Raw genomic sequence first — 25,277 nt, 5'->3', positions numbered from 1 at the left:
AGTAGTGGCAAATGTAAAATTTGGAGAAAGTAAATATTATAGCTGTAGTCATCAGATTTGTTCTGTAACTTTGACCAATAAAATTGTCATAGAATTTGTTTGTGAACTATATCAGTCCACAAAATATATCTGCTGCTGTCAAAGAATGCAGCTGAAGAATGTCCAAGTTGCTGCAAAAAGATTTTCCACCCAACTTTCCACACTAAGGCTTCCATCAGTAATGAGATGAGTGAGGAGATAAGAGGAGTTAACTAACCAGATAACGAGACTTAGTTATCCCGCATTTCCTCACCCGCACTGCCGCAACCGGTCTTTGGAGCTCAGTGGAGCAGACATTGTGAGCTTACAAGTGGAAAGGATAGAGAAGATAAAGTCAATACCCCTGACTGCCCTTAAAATCCATGAAGAAACTTCAAGGATAATAAGAAACCTGTCAGAGTACATACAAATTTGTACTGCAAGGCATACATAATGGATTAATCAGACTATAATGGTGAATTACATACATTTTTACATTTATGAAACGCATTTGCCGGACACGGTCCCTTTAACAAACCTTCAAACTTCAAACAGTCTTGCATCCACTGTCACTGGCAGAAACCAAATATCACATGACCAGTCTGGGGGTAGGGAGAGGTGATGATTGACAGAAAAGCCAAGAGAAAATTCCCCAAGCCTTCTCTCTTTCTCTGATCCACATTCTCATCTACAGCATAATTTTGAAGATGCGCCGGCTTCAAACTGCACCTGAGCCTCTGTAGCTCAGGGATCAGATGCTCAACAGGTGTGCTTGCTCTCCTGCTTCTTCGCTGTGTTGCCCTGTGTTTTTCACAGACTGACAGCAGAACAGGTGATTCTCTGCTCATTGTCATGCGGCAGTCAGCCATGTATGAAGGTCAATACTTTGAAGAGGTCATGAAAGAAACAAGCCAATCAGAGAAGAGATAGTGGAGGAACTGACTGGGGGTGGTGGGTACTGCGGGGATTGGTGTGTGTGTGTTGTGTTGGGGATAGGAAGAGGGGGATGATGGTGATGGTGGGGGTGGGGGGGGGGGGGGGGGGGGGGGGGGGGTCTACCAAACAGAATATGCATACCCAATGAGGAATCAGGAGTAGAAAGCCCCCTGTTGCCATGGTAACACACCTGCTGTGATGGAATATCGGTATGGCTTCATTGATATGAGGGCTCCAGGGTTTTGGGCCATGGGGGTTTGAGCTGAAGGGATTGTATGGGGAGAAAGCTAATGCATTGTCTGTGTGTGTATGTGTGTGTGTTGGCACGTTTGTGTGTAAACAAGCCATTCCAATCTGACTTGAAAGGCACCTGTGATATCCCTGCCCCTATGAGTTCTAATCTTTTTGGTGTTTTTTGACCTTAAGCGCACTTGTTTTAGGTTTAAATGCTTGTCTCTGGTGGTAAAATTTGATTCCCACCCATATTTACTGCTGCAATAATTTCATCACAATCATATAAATGTCGACAAAACAAAGTATTTAAAATTCTGAAAAATGTTATGACTCATGACATACGTGTTGAATAAAGTGTTGTACTTCATCAGATCGTCTCCAAAGGCTGACCTGAAGGAAGAACAGTCTTAAGTCAGCTAAATAATTGGTAAAATGATCTTAACTATTCCTTTTAAAAGATAGGGCTGCTAAGGTACGTGGAGTACAAGTTATCCTACTGTAAATCCAACATGGTTTACAGCTGATAAGGATATGATACATTAGTCTGACTTTTTACTAAGTGCATTTTTCAGTTACCTGGAAAAATAGTATCTTACGTGCACTGTATAAAAGATTTAAATCACCCATCAAAGAAATCTATTATACTGGATAAATGGTGTAATCTTACCTTGGTAGACTGGTCACAGATATGATGCAGAAAACCATGTCATGTTACTGTGCTATGGGTATTTTTAGATGCACTCAAATAATATATTATAGTCTTTAAATATTAGGTCATTAATCTTGTAAAAAGTATTGCTCTATTAGTAGTAAGACGACTGATAGCCTGGTCACCACTAATATGGCTGGAAAAATGACAAAGAAGAAGAGTGGAAGACTTTTGACTGCAATGGGACAGAAACCCAAAGATATTAGGAAAATACAAGACTTATCTCCCCTGTGAGGCCATATGGAGAAAAAGCCTTGTGGTTGTCATCCTCCTCCTCCTCATCTCTTCTCCTCTCTCCCTCTCTCATTTATTTCAATTTGTCATGCTTTACTTTTCCCTTAAGAGAGCACGCTTGCTGGTGAGCGGCCCCATATAGGCCGCGAAATTGTGTCTGTGCTCCGGCTATAATGAAACATTTAGATGCAGGGGAGAGAAATGGTTGTGCATTAAAAGTAGTAGTAGTGCTACCAGTGCAAAAGCTGGCTCGGCTCGCCACAACAAACAGCATGGTGGGGAGAGATGTCTCATCTCTCAAGTTGATACAATTTTGTTCTCGTTGTTGCTTAAGAATTGGTGGAGGATTTTCCAGTGGTACCGTGGCTAGAAGTGTTTAACATTTGATGAGGTGATAGATGATAGACGGACATCAAAAGAAGTCAGTGATCCTGATATGAGGCGATAAAGATTGTTCATTAGATTGAACCACTGTGTGCAAACCAGTTATGTGTTGACATCAGTTCTGAAACTACACTTTTTACAGTTTAATGTCATGTTTTTGTGGAAGTGACAGCCATTTCCTCATCAAAGTTCTGAATTACATTCATATTTCTTCCAAGTTCCGTCAGTTCTGTGCATGTCTTCACCTTTCTCATTTATATCGTAGAAAAAATCTGTATAAGAAGTTGATCTGGTCTTTTGTTTAGAAAATTCAGCCCAGAATACTCCATTAAAGGTAAAGTACAGCACCTCAATAGTACATAAATAATAGTAAATTATGCTTTAAGTTTCAAAAGTGAAAGTAAAGACCTCCAGAGAATGCTTTTTTGCGATATGGTTAATGCTCATGCTTTGTGTCAAAGTGGTGTACAGTATTTCCTCAAATGATAACTGAGATGCGATTAAAACCCGACTCTTTTTTCCCGCTGGGGGCAAGGCTGATATTGACAAAAGAAATGTCCGGCCCTCAATGCAGGTCAAACAGGGAGGAGACTGTGAGAGAAAAGAAATGAGTGGCGACCGTCCTTCACCCATAAATGTGCCCACAGTTTGTATGTTCATGCATGCAAATTATAAGAATATGTGACCTTTAGTGGTGGGGAAAACAACTGCATGTGTAGTGTGAAAATGTGTTGCGACATTGACTGAACATTACTTAAAAGTGAAAACTTATAGAAGTGAAAACTTATAGAAGTTCACGCTATTCTTCCTTTGTGAAGCTTAGCCTGCTGAGTAAGCAAATATTGACTAAAGCTGAACTAAAACTGTAAACCAAAATCAAATGTAGTGGCCGTACTTCAGCAAAGTGCAAGAAATTCCAATTTGTGTCTATGAAGGCTGCAGTGCCAACATTTCTAAATATATACATCAAACGCTCTGATGATCTATCTAAATAATATATATAAATGTAAAGCTTATTATAAAAAACAGATGAATAGCTTGTGTATTTTTAACTGCAGCGAGAAACGTGAAAACAAAAGCGTGTCAAACGGAATGTTGCTGACTGGAGCTTAATTAACCTCTGCCACCTCCAGCTTTGTAAAATTCTATCTTCGAACCATGGAGCTCCGCTATCAACACTAGCGCACATGTTGCTGCTCTCCATATGTTGTTAGCTTTGTAGGTGTTAAAATTTTAAAGCAGTGCATTATTTCGATTCACGGGCATTAATATTCATCTACATGCCTAAGCTTGCTGGGGTCGACTCGCCCCAGGTTGCTAACAAAAAGAAAAGCAGTAGAGGCAGCCTGCACTTACTTAAGTATGAATGCTGTGCATAGTCAATATGTGAAATTAGAAATGTTTAACATGTATATAACATTATGTGAGAAATATATTATTTATGACCCTTTCCTTTACATAGTGCATCCTGAATTTGCTATACTTTTCCAAGCTCTAAGCAACTGCAAATAATGAAGTGTGACTGTTTTCATCCTGTTTTGTGTACCGAAAATGGCCTTTCCTCCCTTCCATCCGCTTCTTCCCATCCTTTTTTTTCTTTTGTCCATTTACACAGAGCTCCCTTTGATACGTTACCACATTTTCCACATCGTCCTGCCACGTTCAACATTTCTTAAATAATATATTATTTCATTTACCCGGCTCCCGCCAAAAAAAAATAGAACGTAGAAGATTCAACATTCTGTACCTTGTTGGTCAAAGTAAGAGATAAACGGGGACGGTAGATGTCGCGGATGGATTACTTACAACAATTTTTAAAAAAATGAATCGAGGACCAGGAGGAGGTATTAAACGACAGAAGGGGAAGCGGAGAAAAAGAGGGACAAATTGAACAGATTTGTCTCTGCAATCGCCAAGAAATACGTTCACAATGGGATAGCAACTACACAATATGGATATTAACAAGATGTGTTGCACAGACGCTACGAACAAGACAAGGTAGGGGCTGAAGGATTTCCACTAATCATTGTGTCCGCCGTGGCACTATTTTTTTTTATATTTCATCTCATCTCCTTCACGTAGGGTCTGTCTGTATTGTCACTCACTTTTCTAAATCAGTGTGTAGCCTACTGTCATAAGCTAGTCTGTGGCTAGTCTGGCTAACCTAAAGATTAATACAAGGCACACTTTTCACGATGTGTAAACCTGTTTAGCTTGTGATAACTGCCTGGTAATCTATGGCAGGGCTGTTGTAGTTGTTCTTATTCCTAATCCTAACTCCATGACTTGGTAATGGGTTCTCGATTTAACGGCTTGTCTTGCTGACAATTTTACAGTATCTCCATGTTGCTTTGTATTTAGCTCTGGACTGGTTAGCATAGAAGTTGGACTACCATAACTGTCTTGTCATGAAGTATTAGCTGGGTCTCTTTTTGGCAAATGCTGGTCTACGGGGCCGCTTGTGGTTGCAAAATGCCAGGGCCGTTTTTTTACCCCAGTCCGTCACTGGCTCCCACACACTGCGCTTGCGGTCTGCAGTCTGTTACAGTGTAACGAGCAATGAAAGACGTCGCTGGTGTTGCAGGTGAAGATTCGTCAGTGTTTATGATGCATATCAGGCGAGATAGACAATGAATGAAAACTTATTTCACAGAGGGGTTGCTGCTCGTTCACTCTTGCCAGTCATTTCATAACCTGGCAATGTTTGAAAACTTTGTTAGGGCAAGGGCTGTTTGTAGCCAGGCTACATCTCCTGATGCGCTCTTGCTTGGTCGAGGTTTGTCTGAGATTTGTTGGTGTGTCAAGGGCTGTGCAATAACCGAACAGGATGTTTCCGACGGCCTAAACAAGACCACGCAGATGGCTTTTAACTTTTAATATGGGGACAATATCGCGTCAGTACGCATCATCTAATGCAATGCCTATTATTTATCATAAAACCTCAATTCTGAAGTAATGGGCCTAGCTTGTACCCAGCACTTTTCAAACCTTACTCATGTTTATGGTAATTGTCCCCAGCACTTCTGAAATCAAACTGACGCCTATGGTCTCACGGTTACAGTAAGCCAAGCCAAGCCAAGCCAAGTCAAGTCAAGTCTTTAGTTTTTTCACAGTCTAGTTTTGTTATCCGGCTCAGCTGCGCTTTGTTATCCGTTTTTGAAAATAAACCAAGCATAGTTTTTTTCTGTAAATCTGCATTCAGTTTACCGGGACCTGCTGCCATATTATGATATTGCCAGTTATACTTCTGCGGGGGCTGTACCAGCTGTAAAAAGTGAAACATCATTTCACAGAGCTTGCTAATAAGCAACTAACATGCAAGTAGGGTGGAGGAGAGGTGGATGATAGTTAACCTGATCTCAAGCAATGGACCTGTGTTGAAGACTGACCTGTACTGCTGATTTTCACATCCTTTGTTAATTTATTTTACTTTGACTTTCTTTGCTATACTACGCATTAAACGTACTTGGTGATATAAGCAATTAGCAGCTTGTTTAAGACTTGGAAAACATTTTGATTAGTTGTCAACATGCAACATAATAGAAGACCTTTCATCACTGCAAGCTTTGCTTACATTTTCCATGTTGCCATGGAGATGCATTCCGCTGCTATGTTACCAGCTCTGAAATGCCTGCATATAAATAAATGAATCAATAAGACCACTAGAGGTACTCTGCATGTTACAGAAGCGATGCTGCAGGCTTTGGGAGTTGGATCAAGTTGGACAAATTTATTTATAATCTCATTTGATTTTAAAGTAGAGCAACAGCTCACTGTACTAGCACAAAGCAGTAGGTCTTGAGTCCACAAACTGTATGATTTAATATTGTGTAAATACCATTTTGGTATTATTCTGGCCTAATTGGCATGTCAATTTTGTCAAAAAAAGGAATTTCTCTGTTAGCCAGTCACATCACTGGCCAGATCATTCTGTAATAGTTTTCTATTCACAGTGGCTATACATGATGATGTGATCATAAGGTGATCATATACATGATCTATACATGATCTGTACATGATCATAAGGTGATGTGGACAGAGCCAACACTTTCAACCATTATTACAACAGGTTTGACAGTGTGGCTTTTCCCTCCTCTGCTGCTGCTCCCTCCACCCCCACCACTACAGCTGCTTCCTCTATACTGCTTCCACTGCCCTGCTGTACTTCCACCTCAATGGCAACCTGCATCGCCAAGCCTCCTCCTCCGCCTGACTGCACCTCTACCTCTGCTGTCACCAACAAGCTTCTTCTGTCCAGTTGTACCTCCACCTCTGCAGCAACTTCCACCGCCTGGTCTCCTGAGCCAAGCTACACCTCCACCTGTGTGGCAGCTTCCACCACCAGGCATCCTGAGCCCAGCTGCACCTCCACCTCTACGGCAGCTTCAAATGCCAGGCCTTCTGAACCCAGCCACACCTCCATCTGTGCGGCAGCTCCCACCGCCTGGCCTCATCAGCCCAGCTGCACATCCACCTCTGCGGCAGCTTCCACTGCCAGGCCTTCTGAACGCAGCCACACCTCCACCTCTGCGGCAGCTTCCACCACCAGGCATCCAGAGCCCAGCTCCATCTCCACATTTGTGGCTGCTCCCACCGCCTGGCCTCCTCGGTCCAGCTGCTCCTCCACCTCTGCAGCAACTCCCACCACTAGCCCTCCTCTGTCCAGCTGCACCCCCACCCGCATCTCTATGGTTGATAGCAACATCACTCCTGTCGCCATCCCTCCGCTACAACCTCTGTGTCTAACTATAGAGGAGGTTGGAGCTGAGCTCAGGAGACTTAAGCCAGGGAGGGCTTCAGGCCCAGATGGAGTCTGTCCAAGGCTTCTGAGGGACTGTGCTGGTCAACTAGCAGTCCCTCTTCAGAGGCTCTTCAATATGAGCATTCAGATGGAAAAAGTCCCAGTACTGTGGAAAACATCTTGTCTCGTACCGGTGCCCAAATTAGGGCAACCGGTGGAGCTAAATGACTACAGACCGGTGGCTCTGACATCTCATATCATGAAGACCTTGGAGAGACTCCTTGTTCGTCGCATGAGATTGCAGGTTGCTGAGGCTCTTGACCCCCTCCAGTTTGCCTACCAGAAACACATAGGAGTGGAAGAAGCGATTCTGTACATGTTGCATCGGGCATATGCTTATCTGGATGTGCCTGGTTCATATGTGAGAGTCATGTTCTTTGACTTCTCCAGTGCCTTCAACACCATACGGCCTCCCATACTGAAAGACAAGCTGCTCGGAATGGGTGTGGTCCCCTCCCTGACATCATGGATTATAGACTATTTGTCTTCCAGACCACAGGATGTCAGGATGGGGAAATATGTTTCTGGAACACTGGAATGCAGTACTGGGGCTCCGCAGGGTACTGTTTTGGCTCCTTTTCTTTTCACCCTTTACACATCAGACTTCAGGTACAACTCAGAGTCCTGCCACATTCAGAAGTATTCTGATGATACAGCTGTTGTGGCATGTGTGCGCGGTGGACAGGAGAAGGAGTACAGGGACCTTGTGGAGGCCTTTACTGACTGGAGCAAAAATAACTCTTTGCTCCTGAACACCACCAAAACCAAAGAGCTGGTGGTGGACTTCAGGAGATCTAAAACCCCATACCAGTCAGTCTGCATTGATGGAGGGGAGATAGAGACTGTTCAGACCTGCAAATACCTGGGGGTGGTGCTGGATAATAAACTGGAGTGGTCTGCCAACATGGACGCAGTGTACAGGAGGGGCCAGAGCCGTCTCTTTTTCCTGAGACGGCTCAGGTCCTTCAGTGTCTGCAGTGATATGACGTGCATTTTTTTTTTTTTTTTACATATATATCTTTATTAGGTTGTCAATATACAATCCAAGATCAGTCTGAAAGGATACATTTCACCTATTTTTCCCCTTTTAGAACTCCCCCAACGTAGTCACATTTACTTGACTTAGTCACATAACAATGGGTAATAATGCTACTAAGCAAACACAACTCCCTACCCCAAAGGAAAAAAAAAAAATAATAAAAAAAATAATAATAATAATAAAAGGGAACATTCAGAGGAGTACAAACAGCAGAAATACACTATTACCACCACTACATTGAATCATAGACACACTGGCTTCTTACAGAACTCCGACAGGGTACACACCAATATCTTAATTAGCACCAACCATCCTAAACATTAATCATCTAGAGATGGAATGGAATCAATCAAAGAAAGAATGGGATTCCAAGTTTTACAGAATTTGTCAGAGCACCCCCTAATACTGTACTTGATTTTTTCTAAGTATAGGAATGACATTAAGTCCTTTAGCCAAGAGTTAGGGGACGGAGGATTCTTATCCTTCCAATTAAGTAAAATATGTCTACGAGCTACCAAAGATGTAAAAGCGATACAATTATTTTCCCTGTTGGTGAAGAGTGTGAAATCTTCAGGCACACCAAAGATGGAGGTTAAAGGGCTCGAAAGCACTGGCTTGTTTAGAGCTTTTGAAAGAGTACTGTAAAAGGAGGACCAATAAGAGCTCAATCTCGGGCAAGAAAAAAACATATGTGTATGACTAGCTGGTGACAGAGAGCATCTGTCACATGTGTCACTTGTGTTGAAAAATTTTTTAAGCTTAGCTTTAGAAAAATTAATCCTATGTAAGACCTTAAACTGGATCAATGTCAGACTGGCACAAGAAGAGGTGGAGTTAACCCTGTCAAGGGCACTTTGCCACCATTCGTCTGACAAGGTACCACCTAGCTCCTTTTCCCATGAGTTCCTAGTCGCCAGAGGGGCTGGTAGTGAAGACTAAATTAATTTTACCACGATTGCAATGAATCCACGAACTGCAGGAAGAGACAAAATTGTATGAAGGAGAGTACGAGGTGGTTTTTGCGGAAAGTTAGGAAAATTACAGCGAACAAAATCTCTGGTTTGAAAGTATCTAAATAAATGAGCTTTTGGAAGGGCAAATTTAGTTTGTATGTCAGCAAAGGAGAAAAAAAAAGTCTTTATCAAAGAGTTGATCAAAATTCACCAGTCCTTTCTCTTTCCACAGAGTGTATGTTGAGTCAAGTGACGGGGGTGTAAATAAATGGTTTTCACAGATGGGCATTAATGTAGAGAGGGAGGTGATTTTGAAGTGCTGTTTAAACTGTTTCAGGATTCTAATAGTAGACAAAACAATTGGGTTGGAGGTGACTTTAGTTGGATGTACATTACTAGGAGCACATATTAAGGCTGATAAAGAGATGGAGTTGCATGAGTAAGCTTCCATCTGACACCAATCTGTACTGGGGGAGTTATACCAGGTATGAATTTTTTGCAAATTGGCTGCCCAATAGTATGTCCTAAAATCCGGTAGGGCAAGGCCCCCCTCATCCTTGGTTCTTTGCAAAATTGAGTATCTTGCCCTTGGATTCTTTCCTGCCCAGATGAAATGTGAAATAATCTTATCCAATTCTTTGAAAAATGCTTTAGGCAGGAATATAGGTAAACACTGAAAAATAAATAGGAATTTTGGTAGGACATTCATTTTAACAGAATTAATTCTACCTATGAGCGACAATGGGAGGACATTCCAGCGTTGAAAATCCGATTTAACCTTTTTAACCAGTTCCGCAATGTTATGTTCATACAACAAAGGGAGACTATCCAAGATATTAATACCTAAGTATTGAAAGCTAGTAGAGGCTAAGCGGAATGGTAGTGCTTGAGCCGGGATCTGTTTTGCTGCATTATTGAGAGGGAAACATTCACTTTTATTAATATTCAATTTATAACCGGAGAAGGAGCCAAACGTGCGTAGAATGTCCAAGATCTTTCCGGTGCAGCCAGTGGGATTTGAGACATAGAGTAAAAGGTCTTCAATCGCAATAGCAAACAACAATGGTGATAGCAGACATCCTTGACGGCAGCCGCGTGTTAAAGGAAAGAAGTCGGATTGTGATGAATTAGTTCTTACACTAGCAACTGGAGCACCATATAGCAGTTTAATCCACGTGATAAAATTTTGACCGAAACCGAACCGATATAAAACTGAGAATAAATAATGCCATTCAACTCTGTCGAAAGCCTTTTCCGCATCCATAGAAATGACCATTTCAGGGACTTGCAATTCAGGTTTTGACAGTATTATATTGAGCAGACGGCGTATGTTTGAGGATAGCTGCCTACCCCTTATAAAACCAGTCTGGTCTTTTGAAATGATGCTTAGTAGGCAGGGGTCAAGCCGGCTGGCGAGGGTCTTAGCCAACAGTTTGATGTCACTGTTAAGCAAACTGACAGGACGCCAGCTGCTACAATCTTCGAGGTCCTTATTTTTCTTTGGGATAAGTGATATCAATGCTTGAGTCAATGATGAGGGAAGGGTGCCAAGTTCAAAGGAATTATTAAACATATCCAATAGCAGGGGAGCAAGTTGATCAGAAAACTTTTGGTAAAATTCGGGTGGAAAGCCGTCCGGGCCTGGTGCCCTGCCCGACGTGCATGTTTTATCACACTATCATTGAGAGTGCACTGTTCTATGCTGCTGTCTGCTGGGGGAGTTGCACTACAGACAGAAACTGTAGGCGCCTGGACAAACTTGTGAAAAAGGCTGGTTCTGTTGTAGGCAGAAGGCTGGACCCTCTCGGTGCTGTGGTGAAGAAACGGATGAGGAGGAAGTTAGATTCTGTGATGGAGAATAATAAACATCCTCTCCACAGCATCCTGACAGGACAGAGGAGCAGCTGCAGTGAGAGGCTCATCTCTCTGTGCTGCAGGACTGAGAGGTTCAGAAGGTCCTTTGTTCCCACAGCCATAAGGCTTTATAACAGTGACTGCTGAGTTCTTCTCAAAATGATTGATTGATTTTTATTTATTTGTTTATTTTGCCATTTAGTCATTTATTATTATTTAGTTAGTAGTAGTAGTAGTAGTAGTAGTAGTAGTATTGTTGTTTTATTGTTGTTAATTAAATCATTGCAAATATTTAAAAAAAATGTTGAGCTACTTGATGAATTTGAATTTCCCCCATTGGGGGATAAATAAAGTATTTTTCTATTCTATTCTATTCTATTCTATTCTATTCTATTCTATTCTATTCTATTCTATTCATACACAGCAATATTTCAATATCAGTATCAATATTATCAGAATGAGACACTGCCATGTAAACATGTTTATGTTTGCAGTAAGCAACAACTGAATTAAGCCAAGTGGATGATGCTGATTTAACATTATGAAGGCATGTGTACAACCTAATTGTAATATTGCATCCTGCTAGAGTTTTCTCGCCATCTGGCAACACACACACCTGCTTTACGATGCATGCCTCCATCGTTATAGATGCTGATTATCTATAGGAACTTTGAGCTCTTTTTTTTAATGAAATTTGTCACTTGTTTTAGACCCACTTTCATAGAGTGGGTTTTGAATTGAAAACAAAGTATCTGAAAATATCATTTCTGAAACTGGGAAAAAAAGAAATTTGAAGAAATTCCTATTAAACTAAGAAAAAGAAGTGAACATTTGAAATTAAATTGGTTTTGAAAAAATCAATGAAACTTAAACTCAAACTGAAATAATGTTTAGTGCACTTTTTTATTTTGAATACAATGGCACGACCTCTAAAGACAACATGTTGTTTGAGGTCCAAAATGGCCCCATACACATACGGTTAATTAATGTTAAAACTTGAATCGGATGCTACAGATATATTGGCATGTGAAAGCATCAATATCAACAGGGCTGCAAAGATTTGATAAACTGAAAAAGAAGCATTTTGTGCATAGTAGCTGTAGCTGTATCAGCTGTTAACTACAGATTAGGTAAGAATAACTGACATGGATGCTGTAGACTTTACAGACACTCCAACCTAAAACACAGTAAAATGTAATATTACTTTGTACTGCTTTTTACTTTTCCTACTTCTGTGTATGTTAATCTCATTACTTAAATTGTTGCTCATATTAACAGTTGTACAAAGTTAAAAGATATTTGAGGCTGATAGTAATGTAATTAGTTGTGCCCAATTACCTAATTGAATTGGATTCCATCCAATAATTAAGGCATTCATAATTAAATGCAACTTTCAAGCACATTTAAGTGCTAGAATAGAAGAAAGAAGATCACCAAAGTCAAAAGGGCTGGTCCCAAAAAATAAGGAGTAAGTATTAGCCGATGAGAAAAATCTTAATTGGCTAAATTTTCATTGCTTGTTCCATTATTATCACATTAGAAGCAACAGAATCCCTTATTTCTCTCCTCACTCACTTACATTCACAGCCTTGTCATGTGTCTTGCAGCTCTTTGTTCATTTTGCGCCTCACTGAACAGACTGCGGTCGAGCAGCCTGCTGCCACATCTACTTGTTGAAATTGGCCTCCCTTTTAAGTTGGACCTCTCCCGTATTGTGATCATTTAGATTGTGAACCGACAGATACGAAGAGAGGGGCAGAAAGACACAAAAAAAAGTACATTTAGGTTTGTTCAAAATGCTGATATATTTTTCAGTAGGTGCTTTGTGGGGGGGGACACATGCAAGATTTCAATGCAACTGATAGTTTTGTAAGATGTGTCTGGCACATTGCTGCTGCTATTGCACCATATAGCACAGACCTGTATTCTGATAAACAAAAAGAGTGAAGGTGTCTTCTATCGCCAGTGGAACAACTCGCAATTCGTCACTCTTGGTGTTGAAGGTTGAAGCAGACGAGTAGGTCAAGCTCACAAAAGAGAGTATCCCAATGTAAGCATAGCACAAAAAGTGGAAGAGAAATAGGATGAATTAGCATTTGATAAAATACACTAGAAATTAGCCTGTCAGACATTAATTTGCTCACATAACTAATATCTTCATTGTAGAACTAGTCTGTATTATGTCAGAACCATTACCTCAAGCCAATGAATAACTCATGCTACACAGGCTTATACATTTGCCTTATAAGTTCCCAGAACCAATTTAAAAATGGCACAGATCTTGCCCAGTGAGTCCATTTATTTGCACTATGCAAGCAGGCCGACAGACTTATGACACAACCATCTTGGCTAATGTAATTAGTCTATAGTTATAAAAAGAATGGTGGAAATGAATTGTTTAATTCTGGAGCGAGAGTAATCTGTTTCCCTGCTAAGTTGAAAATCTCACTGGAACACATCCTCTCTGAGAGCTGATATTAAGCTTACTTGTTGAACACTAAGTATTTGTGGCACCTGATGTGATGGACAAATCCTGCTTTAACACATGATCGCACTGTGGTAATAACAGTCACAGAATCATGCGCACATACTACACATGCCAGGTGCATCATAACTCCCCATCCTGTTGGCCCTGTCAGTCTGATCTCCCCCTCAGGCAAGGAGGGGGGCAGAGGTGGAAGGACTCTGAGCGGGAGTGCCTTAGGTCTTTTACCAAGGGGCCCATATAGACTCTGCTGTCTGCTGGAGGGTGAAATGAGTCCAGGCAGAGCATTCTGAGCAGTGGCTTGTGTAGCGAGACCAGATAGGAGGTTCTTCCATCTATAGCCCTCCTGCATGTTTTCTAGCTGATAAATTGCATATCTGGTCTGGGCGTGTGGAGCTGGGACGGTCTGTCAGTTTTATGAGTTGAGAGGCACTCAGCTGGTGAGTGTGTAGGATGATGGTGATGCTCCTGGTGGTGGCTGTCGAAGTGTCAATTGAAAATACACTAATTCACTTGAAGCCAGTGTTTGCTTGGTTGACCATGAGCTGCTCAAAAGCCAATCAATCTATACAGAACGGTACAGTATGAGGAATGAAACCCAACCTTATCTCAGCTGTTAACAGATATTGGATATACATACATTAGCCACAATAAAACCACTGACAGGCGAAGTGAAAAACATTGATCTTGTTACAGTGCAATGTTCTGCTATGAAACCTTGGGTCCTGGCATTCATGTGGCTGTTACTTTCACATGTACAACCCACCACAAAATTTCTTTGCGTGGCACATTTCTGTCACATGTCTTAGCCATGACATGTCTGTCTTGATATTCCCCAAGTGCACAGAATCCCTTAAACAGTACGCTTGTTGGGGACATCAAAGAGCATTAGAGCTCATTTATGGTAGCACGTAGGTATCCATCTGCGTTGATCTCTTCCAATGCAGAGGAAAAGGATTCTGGGTATTCAGTTAACACAAACGGGCTTGTGTGCACTCCTTCAAAAAGCTAACTACACAAACCCCCTGGAGATGATATTATGCATAGGACAAATGCCAATTGGTTGAAAGTCAGTTTGAGCCAGCGCCTGGTCAACAATAATCAGCTTTTTCACAAGCAAGACAAAACTCCAAAAGCAACAAAAAAACGAAGGTACACAGGTGAAAAGCACAGAACCATGGCAGAGTGGCTGCGGAACCATGTTCAAGCTTTAAGGTGTGCACAAAACCATCAAACTCCCAAGACCCAATACAAACAACAATATGTGGAGATGCATGAACAAATATAATCCATGGGGACCCCACCTTGAAACACACAAGATCCAAATAATACTCAGTATCCCAGTACTCTCAGTGTCCCAGTGCCTGAGACAACAGGACACTCCCAGATTGCTCAGGTGGCATAAGTAGGAGATAGCTGGGGTTTTAATGTCATGACTGATATTTATGTATGTGTTTATGTTGAGATATAGGATAAGCAAACAACAAATCGTGCAATTTGGTTGTAAGTGCAATTTAAAAGTATGTATAACTGTTTAAAAATGCTGAGCTGTTTGTATGGCACTTTCTCCAGCACAATATAACTGTAAAATCCAGCAATGTTTAACAACCCCATGCATCACCTCTCCCCAAGAGCAAAAACCAACAACTTTCATCAGATTGATTTAGATGCAAATAGCGTATTTACGCACGGTAGAAAATGACACTCATTTCCTATTTTCTTATTTTTTTCCTCCCTCTGTGCTCTGCTTTGCAAATTAAGTGGAATGTTTGTGACAGCTTGATGCTGGTGGAAGCAACAGCAAGCAGAGCTTTGGATTGCAAATGTTCCCTGAGGGGGCCGGCCCCGGTTTGATATACTTAATAAACTTCAAATCCGACAGGCTGGCAGAGGCAGCATGCTGCTGCTTATTTCTCTCCCTTCCCACAGTGAGATACAGGGCCCTGTGGAAATGGGAAAAGTTTCGACACTTTTTAAGAAAGGATCAGGACAGAAACGTGTGAGTGTTTGTGCACACACTTTTTTTCTAATTGTAATAGTAAACTGAGCAATAGACTGTGGAAGAAAAAGGGATTGGGTATGGGTATCATTACATAGGTTTTCTATTAAAAAAGGAAGCATTCATGTGGTGAGGGATTGTGTGGTTGGTTATGTTATGTGGGATTGGGTATGGTTATATTCAGGGATATCTAGTTAAGCCAGAAAAATAGGAAGAAGTCCAACAACGCCACCTTGGGAATTGTACCCAAGGAAATGTCCAGAAATGTACACTATTCTATTCTATTCTATTTCCCATTTCAAATATTTATTTACAAAAGAAGAGCAAAAAGTAATAAGGAACTATGACAAATTAAAAACAAGTTCTTTTGTGCAGATAGGCCCATCAATGGTGGGGCTTGCAAAATAGGATGAGCAGGGGCATCCCAGTCAAGTCATCAGCATCTAAAGAACACAACAAAATAACATTGAGTAACAGTCCAGAGGGTTCTCCAATATATCAATTAGAACCCAATGATATTTATTATATCAAACAAAAGTTAATCAATGATTAAAATTCTTTCGCTCACAAATGCACACCTTAAAATGGCCCAAATGACACAAATGATAGCCACTTATGAGCCAGTAACACGAGTCATCAATGTAAGGGAGCAAAACAAATTAAAACAAAAAGAAAATGACAAAATAGCAGTAGAGTTCCAGCTATGGTATTAGTGCTGGTTAACGGGTGTAGGCCACAGTAGCAGTAGAGTTGGCTGCACAAGAAGGCTGCACAAGAAGGCCCCAGACCAGGCTTACAGATCCGATCAGGCAATGGCTCCAGGGAGAGACAAAGAGCTTGAGCTAAATTAACTAACCTGGGCTAGCAGTGATCCACTAATATCCAAGGAGGACCTACACTTAAAGAAGCTGCAGCAGTATCAAAGGACAGGCAACCAGGAGGTGGGCAGAGACTAGAGCTGAGCACACACCATTTGCAGCTACAATCTGCTTATATAGGTGGCCATGTTAGAGTGACAGGCTGGTAAGTTCCACGCAATTAAAGGGGACCAGTTAACTAAAGCAAGGTAGGAATTAAATATTCCTCCTGCTACATTTAAATGAATTTTTGTAATATAATTCAACTTGTGAAAATAGCTTTGCAAAATACTTGCCTTCATAAAGAATTTGTCTTTTGTAAATTGTTTAAACTAGGATTTTGCTGAGTTTTGAGCTTTGAGAAATGCAGATTTGGCTCCAAGATTTTTTAGATGGTTTCGTATTGTATATGTTGCTGTTTTTGCATTAACTGTTTGTAGATGTCTTTGTGTAGGAAACATTGTGAGCATTTGTGTGAGTGGATGTTTTTAGGAAAATATGTATTCTTAGAATAGTTGGCTCTCTTTTTGCTCAACCCTGACTTGTGCCAACCCAGTCAAGACAGCAAAATATTACTGCTTTACATTTCTGAACACTGCGGATATCATTGGTGGCTGGTAATTGAAAACACAAAAACTGAATTTCCATCCTTCCATCTATACAATCCATCCATCAATTATCTTTGGCCTATCCGAGGTTGAGTCACAGAGGCAGCAGGTCCAGGAAGGAAACTCAGCGACACTAGCTCTTCCTAGGGGATCCTGAGCCATTCTCTGGCCAGATGGGATATGAAATCCCATCAGTGGGTTTTACAAGATAATTGTTTCTTTGGGTTTTTTTTTGTTTTGTTCTCACTTAATGTATGGTTAGTCTTTGGCATTTAAACTGGTTTTGTTTTAAACAGAAAATTACTTGGTTTATTTAAGGAAAAGATTGTTGTTTGACTTGAAATACATAATTTTACGACACCTGTTCTCCCAGGATTGAGATACTGTTTTGCTTCTTCTTGGTCCTCCTGAATTCTTACAATTATATCTTTTGTTTAGTTCATTTAAAAAAAAACTTGTTAAACTCAGCCTTTTGTCCGTAACTGATTAGTTGAGTCAGCTGAGTTTTTCTGTAGATGACTGATTTGTACTGGAAGTCTGAGGTGTACAGTGTGTGAGTGAACAGAAACGGTGAGAGTACAGTCCCCTGTGGTCCTCCTGTGTTGCTGACCACCTTCTTAGACACACAACCTCTCTGTATCACAAACTGTGGTCTTTTTTTTTTTTTTTTGAGGTAGTCAATCATTTAGGCGGTTGTGGAGGTGTCCAACTCAATTTTCTGGAGCTTCTCACATAAGGGTGTAGGCTTAATCATGTTAAAGGCACTGGGGAAATCAAAGAACATGATCATCACAGTGCTGCCTGCTTTGTCCAGATGAGAGTGGGCTGGCAGAGGCAGGTAGACGTTGCCATCTTCAACTCAAACCCCTGGATGATGAGTAAATTGTATAAGGTCCTGAAAGGTGTTCACTTGCCTACGGAGGTGAGCCTATAACAGTCTCTCTAGGAACTTTTATGATGTGGGATGTTAGGGCAACTGGTCTGTAGTCATTGAGGGCTCAGGTGTGAGAATTCGTATGTACTAGAAAAAGGCCGGATGTCCTTCACAGTGCTAGAACTTTCTCCTGACTCAGGCTGACTCAGGGTTGGAGAGGTGCTGTGAAATTCTACATAAGTGTTCACTGCAGATCAAGGTTGGAAGTGTGTCAGAGAGGGAAACATGAAAGAAATCTTCAGCAGTGTTTGTAGACTGGCAACGACTGCGATGATGATGTCACAGACAGTGTGGCCTTGGGTGAATAACAAGAATAACCAGGGTGAACTATCCGTAGATACTATGGTTGTTATCTCACAGCTAACAGTTCAATGTCCCAGGCACAGATCTGTTCCTTCTCCTGTACTTATTCTGTACAGCACGGACCACATTTGTCATCAAGACCATACTCTTCCAAGTATGGTGCATCAATGATTACACCAATGGAACTACTTGCTAACAGGAAAGAAGTCTATGGAACACCTTTTCATTAAAGTAACAGACATAGGAGGACTGACCGGCTTTAGTTTTCTCTGAGGATCATGGAGACAGGGGATCTCCTCAAAGAACAACAAACCTTCCTGGGCTGTTTCTCTGGTTACATTCTCACCACAGATGGGAACTTTCATATGACATGATGGCCAGCCAGCAGGTGTTAAACATGTTGCTGCTACCGGAGATTCTTAGTAGTGCAAAGTAGTAAGTAATATATACCTACCATTTATGTTGTGAAAGCTACACATAAAGCTCTAATATTTTATTGATTGATTATTCTATGATGCATAGCAGACAATTCAGCAATACGGGGCAAAATGTAATATGAAATGTATATTGTGGTAAGATGTGGTGTATACCCTTGGAATGTTCATCTCATAGTCAACACAAAAAAAGGAAAAAACATGAACATTTTTATACTCAATTTATAACTACCAATTAAAAGAACATACATGCATTCTGATGGTTGAGGGAAGCCAGACTTCCAGGAAAATATCTATACTGGTCCATGGAGTACATGTAAACTCCACACAAAAAGGCCCTCACCAAGATTTCAACCAGAAACCCTCTTGCTGTGAGGCAAAAGTGCTTGCCAACACTTCATGTTACTCTGAATTAATGTTGGATCATTGTTAAATTTGATCATCAAAATTAAATTCTAATATTTGATCAACATCCTCTATGTGTGGTACAGTAATCAAAGTTTTAGATGATGGTATAATTACTGATGTACTTTTTCTTATAGTTTACAAGCTATTCAGCAACTGTTCCAAGCAACACTTTTAGTTTAGTTGTTACCACGCATTGCATGTACATAGATGCAATTCTTCTGCCTGAAAATATGTAAGTGTTGTTTTATTCTGTTCTTGCTATGTGTGATGTAATCAGCAAAAGAATCGATGAAAATGTGGCACTTTCTACGTACAATTTAACCCATAATCTATTTGGTTTGGTGCTATGTGTTTAGCATATGTTTCAACAAACCAGGTGAAAAGTGAACCATTTTTGTAACACAGAAAACTTTAACTTTAACAAGCAGCATTAATGGGTTTGTGAGCTTTAATTTATCCTGCTAACCTGTTTTGTGCTTCACAGTGCACTCCTCTCCCCAAAAATGGAACATTGTTCATAACATCATTGCATCTTGATGTGTAAAACATATTTACTTACGCAGTGCACGGATATGAAATGACCTGAGGCATCTAAAAGTTATAATAGTTAATGAAACCCATTATTTTTAATTAAATCCGCTTACTTTAGGTAATTGTCTAAATTCTATTTTAGTATACATATCATACATTGTTTGCATGTTAACATCCTTCCCATCTCTTGTCTAGACCTTCCTCCAGCTATAAACTCAGCATGGTCTATTATTGAATTTAAAAAAAACTACCAGCAGCAAAGTGCCATAACATAATCCTGCAACATCTCTCTGAAGCTCTTTTTAATCCCCCCACCCCTGGTAAATTAAAGGCAGAAATTGAATTAGAAGCTTGTCTTGTCCAATAATACAGATTTAGAGCAAAAGTATCTGATAGAGAGCAAATACCTAGTCTCCTCTACTCTGACATATCCTCAGAAGTCTAATCTCTCACGTACATGCAGTGTTTGATGTCCAATTATCCAGAATGCACACAGCTGAATATCCTGTTTAAAGCCCATTATCTAGACAAGGGAAATGCTCTCAGCTACCTCCGTTTTCTGTTAAAATGCCCATGATCTGCATTTCCAATGATGCCAGCTATTTCCAGACTTAAGAAAAAAATACGGGAGTGAGAATGATGAAGAGACAAAATATTACTACTGATAATATATTTGCATTTAAAAAAATAAATAAATAAATAACATTAACTGAATTCTTGCTTCACTGTACTTAAGCTTTTTTTCTAAACATCCCAAATCAAAGTCAGTGAACAAAAAATACTATAGATATTATTATTATTATTATTGTCATAGTATTATTGTCATGTGAAGAGTATCTGATGTGTAAAAGGTAGCTGTTCAATTAGCTGTATATAAAGGAGCTGGAAAGCAATAGTTAAAACTGATTAAAACTGATGGATATTAGGTAGTTAGTAGAAGCATCCTAGGAGCTCTATTGAAAGTAAGAGGTGGATGTGATGGAGTGGAGATTTATAGTTACTTTTTTATGCTCCATTGTACATTACAGAACAATTTAATTGGGGCTGTTGAGTATGACAATATCTAACTGGGAGTGAGAGTGATCTAAATGAAGAGGTGGACGGAAAACATTTGATGATACAATATTGCTTTGCTACATATTATGTACAATGAAGAATTATTGTCAAGCCAAACAAATGTCTTTCAACGTTTGCTGAAAGAGATCCTTGCCCTACACTTTTGGTCAGTCATTACTCACATGCTAACTCTTATCCACTGATTTAGCCATCAGTTTGATTCTTGGCTTATAAGACACGGACAGGTTGCCCTTGTCTTCATTTGGCCTTACAGAGTCAGCATATGGATTGGTAAGGATTGTAAATTACACTAAACACTTTATGTTTAAAGTCTTTGAAAATAGAATTTCAAGCACACCATCGGCCCTTCTGCCCATTGCCGCAGAGCCGCTGCAGTGAGAATATGTCTGAAGTCGGGGGTGAGGTGAGCATGGTAATTGTGAACCTTTCTCTCCTCTTTCCACTGACTGTGGTGAGGGGAAGCAGCTAGCGTGTGCAGAGGTTTTGTAAGGCTTGCCATTCTCTCTAATAAGCCCCTGTGGGACCTACATGAGCACAGCTGCAACTACATGCAAGCCGTCTGAGAAGTGAAAACGCCAGCTACTTTTAACGGGGTGGAGGACGCTTAGCAAGACAAGTGTGAACATTTCCAGTTATAGAATAATGATCTAATATAGTGCTCTGCTCTGCGACAGGTTATTGCCAAACACACTGGGGTTACCATAAATTGTCGGATTCAGTGATGGTTCAGAACTACAAGCAGCATCAAATATTTTCCTGTAGGAAAGCTGACCTGATTAGATTTGAATGTGTGTGTAACTTAATCTTATGGCATTGTTTACAGATAGCACAGCACTTCAGATATATTTCACATTTTACTTTTTGTCATTTTAATGAATGATAGCACATTGGTAAGGCTTGGTGGAAAAATTCAGAGTGTAATTCCTCATGATCTAAAACAACCAACACGCAGAAAGAAAAGTTGAGTTGGATGAGACCAGGTCGGCATGTGGAGTAAGGATAGTGCTGCTGATTCTGGCCCGGTACACAACATCCCTTAGATGCTTGTGTTTATAGAGAAAGACGCCATTTAATTTCCAGCAAACTTGACAGAGCTGTCCACATTCTCAGAGTTTATTTCAACATCTGACTCGTATCATTCTGTTCTTGAGCAGCAAAATTAAAATTCATTTATTGTAATACTCGTGACTGACATGTGCCATTGACAAACTCTAAAGGGGAGTAATGATGTTATGTAATCAGCAGAGGATCTGCAAGAGATAAACATGACAGAACCACACCAATGTTCAATTTCCTCGTACACTCACACTCTGTAAGTTCCAGACAACTCAATGTCTCAGTGTTTCTACTAAACCCTACCTACTGACACTCAGCCACAGCTTATCTTCTTATCCAACATGAGTAGAGGCCATGTATGGGGCCAACGGTATAATTAATTTTCCAGGAGCCTTGGGCCTTAGGGCCTTTTCCTTTTATTTCATATCAGGCCAAAGGATCTTGCCCCTCGCAGCCTGTGTTGTGCTGCAGGGTTTCTCCAGCCTTATCTATAGCCCTGTCTTATCTCCAACTGGTCCCTGCAACCTCACTGTAGGGAAGATTAGCGCCACACCTCTTGTCAGCTCCTGATTTTTCTTTTAATGAAGAAAACAAACAAACAAAAAAGCCCATCATAAGCCAAGATTCTGCTGTTACTATAGTGCTCTAACATTTTTTTTTCTAGGGGTCTACTGGAGCTATGGTGGCTTATGTAAAGGTCAACCCTGTTAAGTTAAATCTGTTACTTTCACACAGAAATTACACGGGACAATAGGAGGAAGGTTCATGTGGTATGATACAGTACATCTGTGTAGGCTGTATGTACACTTATAACTGCTTTCTCTTTATTGAGGCTCTGACTACGATTCCCGATGGGAGGCTTTAATGAAACTTCAAGACCAGGAAATGTATTCTATGCAGAGCTTCATTCTGACCAGTGGTACATTACTGTAGATCTGGGTCAATTGTTGGCTTTGGGCTGTCACAAGTAGAGGGCTAAAAGCAAGAAGTTGAAGGCTCTGATGAACGAGACCTTCTGGGAGAGATCACAAGCTCAGCCAATTAGCAGCTAAAAGGCTGGAGCTAAACTTTGACCTTGACTGCTGTAGTTTTATTCTACAGAGACGTCTCATTTTGTTCATTAAGTCTTGTGAGGTATATTCTCTGCCATCTACGGCTTACAATTACACAAGTATCAGAGGCAGGGTAAGGCCACAACTGGTCCAATTAGAAGTTGACTTCAGCATTTTGACGTATAAAAGAAAAAAGAGCTGAAGAAAAAAACACACTTGTACAGTGAGAAAATAAAAGGGAAAAATCCAGAGGTCTCTCTGGGACTGATGTAAACCTTTCACCTTGCTGGTCCTACACCCCATTATCTTTATACTGAGAAGATGGGGCTCACACTACTGAGGTTTTTACACAATATGAGCTTTTCTAGTTTTTGACTTGGTAACAGTTCGCTAAAGGTTTTACCAAAACTTTAATAAACAAGCCATCCCCATATGTAATTAAGCCCTGGCAGTTTAGTGCTGTTCCTGTTCCCCGCTCCTGCTTTTGATGGGAGTATTGTGGAAGGACATAATTGTGCATATGTGTCAGTTAAATTAAACCTGAAAACCCAAAGCTGTCTACCTCCTCATTCCCCACCAAGCATAAAACTCAAAGCATTGCATCCTATCATGAATGACAGCTGGAGCTTAGTAAATAAACAATCTGAGGCAAATTCCAGCACATTAGACTGCTGTGTGAATTTTTTACTCCGCATCACAAAATTTAATCAGTTGATTTGGTTGTTGGAAAACTGTACGCAAGACGAAAGAAACAAAAAAACATTAGAATAGAAAAAAAGTTTTTTAATGACCATCTGCTTTCCAAACTATCTCCTGATTTTTTATTTTTTTTTATCTTTATTGATTTGCTTAATTTTTGGCAAGACATTGCAAGTGCAAAGTTTAAAAAGACAGTTTGTTACATCATGAAATCATTCATTGTTTCTGTTGGTTAGACATCTGTCAGTAGTGGTAAACTTTAGCAGACTTCCACCGAACCAGCATAAAAATGCAATACCATTGTAGCAGGAGTTCCAGATTAACTTGTGGAAGTAACGTCAATAGCAGGTCAGAAAGTGTGGCCATCTCATCTTCGAATGTTTTACAGTTTCCTAAGCTCTGAACTCACATTTCTAGAAGCATATGAAAGTTCCAAGAATTGAATTACACAAGTTTGTCAAACTTGCTGCGTGCTCACCACTGAGCAACTAGGAAATAGTTTCTTCTATTGGTACAATCTCATTAGAAGTTAAAATGTGATTAAAATATTGTTGGTGGTTTAAACTTTGGATGAAAAGAGCTCCTTGGGCTCTTTGGATCCAAAAAATTACTCTTATTTAAGCCCTAAATACACTGTTTTGACATAGATAAAACCCAAAGCTTGTCTCCTGAGGCTTGCACAGTTAGTATTCTATGAGAAACGATAATTAAGGGCAACATTAAACAAACAGTCAGTTAGATCCTCATCGGTCTTTCATGTTTATATGTTGTCATTGAAACATAATGTTTTCGTCAGACATTATCACCTGTTTCATTTGCCAATCCCAAAGTTATTTTCACCCTCAACATCTTTACCACATACTGTATAGCTTTGTTTGGATTGCCATTTTTTACGTGTGAGATATGCAGCAGAGCCTCTCTTGTTTGTTCAGCACATGTACGTCTCTGTGTTTGCATGGGCAGGTTCTGAGGACACAAGGATAAGCACAATCTTGCCTTCTGTATTTAAATAAAGAATGTCTCACGTCATTACAAAATAGTTGACCATCTGTAGGCATTTTCTCCACCCTCAGAGGGATTGGGACAGCACAGCAATGGCTAACAGTCAGCCCGCTGTATTTGCACAGGAGCTCAGTCTGAAATCTTTTGCTGTTTCTATTGATACTTAGGAAGTGTATTTGTGCCTGCTGACGAGTTTGGCTTTTTCATATGGAGGTTTCTTCATATGGAATACTGTGTTACGCCTGACCTTTTAACAGTCTCGTTATGGACTTACATTGTTATAACATTTTAATGATGGCAGTCTAATGTGCATTTTTCTTACTGGGGGGCCACAGAACAGTGCCAAACTTCGAACATGTCTTATTTGAAAAAGAAAAACAAGAGACAACTTTGGGAACACTGGTAAATAAGAGCTGAGAAGGAGGATAACACAAGCCGTAAATACAGTGTCACATAAACACTGTTGTTAGTCACTCTGGCTAATTAAAAGAAAGCCAGCAATCTTGATGAGAAAAGATTATTGAATGTGGAGCAGCTGTCATTTCTGTCAGTTTACCTTTGGCAAAAATATCTGCAAAGAAAGACTTGGTGATCTTGTGAGAGTTCATGGACAAAAATATCTAATTGACTCACGAGAGGATGTGAGTCCCACCAAGATAACCAAAGATGC

The sequence above is a fragment of the Odontesthes bonariensis genome, chromosome 3 (genome assembly GCF_027942865.1).
Source record: "Odontesthes bonariensis isolate fOdoBon6 chromosome 3, fOdoBon6.hap1, whole genome shotgun sequence".
In the NCBI taxonomy this organism is placed as follows: Eukaryota; Metazoa; Chordata; class Actinopteri; order Atheriniformes; family Atherinopsidae; genus Odontesthes; species Odontesthes bonariensis.
Note: the sequence above shows the minus strand (reverse complement) of the source record.